The 4,064-nt window shown below is 39.0% G+C and overlaps 1 long non-coding RNA gene across 1 annotated transcript in view; it reads left to right on the top strand.

The window, feature by feature from the left end:
- Positions 1-230: 230 nt before the first annotated feature.
- The window catches only part of LOC145722562 (uncharacterized), a 347,599-nt gene continuing 343,765 nt past the window's right edge, over positions 231-4,064 (top strand). Inside the window, exons 1-2 of the long non-coding RNA XR_014146903.1 lie at positions 231-509; positions 2,929-3,275. This is a non-coding gene — a long non-coding RNA (uncharacterized LOC145722562). The remainder of the gene's footprint in view (positions 510-2,928; positions 3,276-4,064) is intronic.

The following is a 4,064-nucleotide window of genomic DNA, read 5'->3' as shown; positions in this document are numbered from 1 at the left end:
TTGTCAAACTTATCTGATTATTTGAATCAGGACAGGAAATCAGAACAGAAATTGCAAAACAGTCTGGCAGGGTTGGAATCCTACCTCCACTTGGCAAGTAACTTGATCTTTCTTATCTCAGTTTCCTCATTTGTAAAATAAAGATAATCATACTTCTACTTTATAAGGTTCTGGAAAGACTAAATGAGATAACCTATGCAAAGCAAAGTTCTTGGTATTTGTTGTCAATTCATACCTATATAATCATCATCATTATCATTATCTTTCCAGGACCAAACAAATCCTATTTTCTTTATGAATTCTTACCTGACATTTCCAGTTCATAAATATTTACCTCTCTTTAAAATGATATATAAATTAGAAAACAGTTTTGGAATTTAGTTCTATACTCCCTTGTATAATGACATTTTTTCAGTAATGATTTTCTTGTCTTATTCCTAGAACTTTATCTTCTGAAGAAAACATGCTTACTGATAGTCTACAGCAAGTACATTTATGTTGGGCTGAAGGTAAAGTGGGTTTCAAAAGCACATGTTAGATGAACAATTCTTTTCTACAAAACAATGTCAATTATAGCCAACTCCCATATTATAGAACATCAACAACAACAAAAATGGGGGTAATTCTTACCACTTTGTAGCATGTGCTTCTAAAATTAATTCCAACCACTGAAACATCAAGAGAAAATGCTTTGGTTTAAAAAAACAAACAAACAAACAGCATACACATGTTTTTGTGGTTGGAATTCTAAACACTGGTTACATTTCTACATTTTCAAAAGAACTCTGTATGGCAACTTTGGATTGTGCAAGTATGAGACAAGCTAGAATTCAATCTGCTCAGCCCCTTTTAACTCCAAACTTGCTGGCCCCCCAACACAGCTGAAGAAAAATTATTTTTCTTTGTGAAACATTTTGTGTCAAAGTGAGTCTAAAATAGATAGACTTACTATTAATCATTAACTTTGAAACAAGTTGAGGTTTCCCTAATTTATGTATACAGGGGCGTGCACACTTGACAAATATAGATATTTTAACAAAAAGTAATTTTAATTCCATGAGTTAATTCCATTTACTTTACTTTGTTTAGAAGAGAATAGAGGAATTAGGGAATTGCTTAATTATGTCTTTTAAAAATTTGTTTTGTGTTTGGTCAGAAAATTTTGAAAATTGATGAAATGATTAAAAATTCTGATTATAAAAGTATATTATTTGCAAAAACAAAACAAAAAAAGAGGAAAATGAAGGGAAAAAAGGAAAAATTTCACCCATATTCAGTTTACAAAGAAAACAAAGGTAAATTTTTGAATATTTTCTTTTTTAAAAAAAATATTTTATTTATTTATTTATTTGAGAGAGAGAGAGAATGCAAGCCCAAGTGGGGGGAGGGGCAGAGGGAGAGGCTGAAGGAGAAGCACAACTCCCTGCTGAGCACAGAGCCCAAGGAGAGACTGGATCCCAGGACCTGGAGATCATGACATGAGCCAAAGTCAGACACTTAACTGACTGAGCCACCTGGGTGCCCCTTAAATATTTTCTATCAGGATTTCCCCATGCCTCCTTCCCACCCCCCCCACCATATTTCTACACACAGCCCCACATGTACGCTTATGCATGCACACACCACACACACATAAACATATCACCAATTATGATCATATAATGTCTCATTCCTGCTTTTTCATTTGACATCATTGCCATTCTATGCCAGGATAGATTAAGGGCAATAATAAATATTGCTGAAATCTGTGTAATGTTTAAACATGCATTCAGAATGAAATTGGATTTTAAGAGACATGTGAGCTGTGGGGAGTTCTTACTTCATATCTATATTTAACCTATAGTCATACTTTATCTGGATCCTTTTAATAATTTTTAGATTGAATGGTTTTTAGGCTTAGTGTTTTTGCCTTAATCAAAATTTTAATTTTCAAATGCATCAGTGAAGATTAGCAAAACATGAATTGGTCAATGCCATGACTATGATTCCTTACATTTTTTCATAGTTCTTTCCATAAGTATCATAATACAGTATTTACTAAACATTGGCACTAAAATAATAGTGTATGGGATAAAACCAAAATCATTTTAGTTTCTAAAACTCATCTGCTTTTGAAAATTTAAAAATTTTCTATTGCCCTAGTGGAAGTTATCTATTCTATTTTACTAGTCCTTAGAAATAATATATATGTGTTTATATTTTTACTTCTCTGCCTTTGAGCAATATGTGTTGTTACTAATTAACATAAACTCACTTGTATATTATGCTGTTTTTTGAAGTGAGAGTGTGGCTATACTGATTTGCTAAAATTGAAATACTCCCCTTTATTGTTCCTGCAGCTGACAATAACTATCTAGTGAGGCTCTGCAGTGTTATATATGCCAGATAACATCATAGATTCTAAGTTATTTTTTAAATTAACATACTCCTTTTTAGCAATGGCACCACGTTGCCTAAGATAAACATGTCCATGGTGGTTTTGAAACCAAAAGCTGAGTCCATTTCCCTATCAACAGAACTCAGTGTAAAGAATGAAATGGAAAGTGCCTCTATGAAAGCCTCCATTCCTCTCTGCTCGAGGGACTCATCCCACAAGCCAGTGCTTTTCTCTTCTGCTCTGGCAGAAATCTTCTACTAGATCTTCCTTAGAATTTATTTAAGAGCTGTGAGGTGCCAATGATGCTGACAAGAACAAGAATTGTGATTAGCCTTTGTTGGAAGGGATCATATCCAAATAGCTTTTCATTGGTAAAGTGAAGAATATGCTTGTTATTTTTGGAAGGCTGACTAACTCACAAATAATTGGCTTTCACTTGGCAAATTTTAGCTAAACTATATAAAAACTAAACAAGTAGATGATATTTAAGGCAAAGCAAGCTACCTGGATTTTTAATGAAGTGATTACTGCTATGAAAATATATGCTTTAGTGGAGGCAAGATGGCGGAGGAGTAGGAGACCTGGATTTCGTCTGGTCCCAGGATCCCCCAGGATAGGGATCAAACCATTCTGAACACCTACGAACTCAACAGGAGATCAAAGAAAAGAATAGCAGCAACTCTCTGAACAGAAAAGTGATCACTTTCTGAAAGGTAGGACGTGCGAAGTGAATCCGAGGCGATATTTGGGAGGATAGACGGTGGGGGGAGGGGGCCTCCGTAGGCCGCTTCTGGCAAGTGATAGAGCCACAGAGCACAAAATCGGAACTTTTAGAAGTCGGCTCCACTGAGGGACATCGCTCCAGTGACTAAGCAGGGGGTGGAACCCTCGCGGGACAGTGTGGTCTCAGGACCCTCAGGGTCACAGAAAGACTGGGGGTGCCTGAGTGCGGCAGAGCTCCCAGGTATCGTAGTGGGGAAGCCGGCTGCACAGATGGAGCTGAGGCGTGGGCTCTCAGCTCGTGGTTGCCATAAACCGTGATCCAAGGCACAGTCGGGCCACTGCTCCTCCAGCAGGGACCCAACAAGCGGCAGATCTGGGGAGACTCCCCTTCCTGCCCCGAGAGGAGCAGAGTGGGAGCGCACCGCAGGGATCTGCTGGGTTTGGAGACTCCAGACGGGGTCGGGTGCCAGAAATAGAAATGCTCGGTTACAGGCCGGGTGAGCATGGAGTGTGGCCGGAGACCGGGGAGACGGGAGTGACTGACTGCTTTTCTCTGGGGGTGCACTGAGGAGTGGGGCCCCAAGTTCTCAGCTCCTCCAGGGCAGAGATTGGGAGGCCACCATTTCACTCTTGTCTTCCAAAGCTGCACCGAAAGCTTACAGGGAACAAAAGCTCCCGAGAGCAACCCGAGCAGATTACTTAGCCCTGACCCGGGAAGGGCGGGGCAATTCCTCCTCCAGCAAAGACATTTGGGAACCACGGCAACAGGCCCTTCCCCCAGAAGATCAGCAAGAACAGGCAGCCAAGACCAAGTTTACTGATCAATGAGAACGGCAGAACTCCAGTGCTAGGGGAATACTGCACATAGAATTCATGTTTTTTTCCCCATGATTCTTTAGTCTTTCAAAGTTAATTTTTTTAACTGTCTTTTATTTTATTTTTTAATTTTTCTTTTTCCCTTTTT

Source organism: Leptonychotes weddellii, chromosome 7 (assembly GCF_054177405.1).
Source record: "Leptonychotes weddellii isolate Sample4059 chromosome 7, ASM5417740v2, whole genome shotgun sequence".
NCBI classification, from domain to species: domain Eukaryota; kingdom Metazoa; phylum Chordata; class Mammalia; order Carnivora; family Phocidae; genus Leptonychotes; species Leptonychotes weddellii.
Note: the sequence above shows the minus strand (reverse complement) of the source record. Positions and strands in the feature narration are given on the sequence as shown.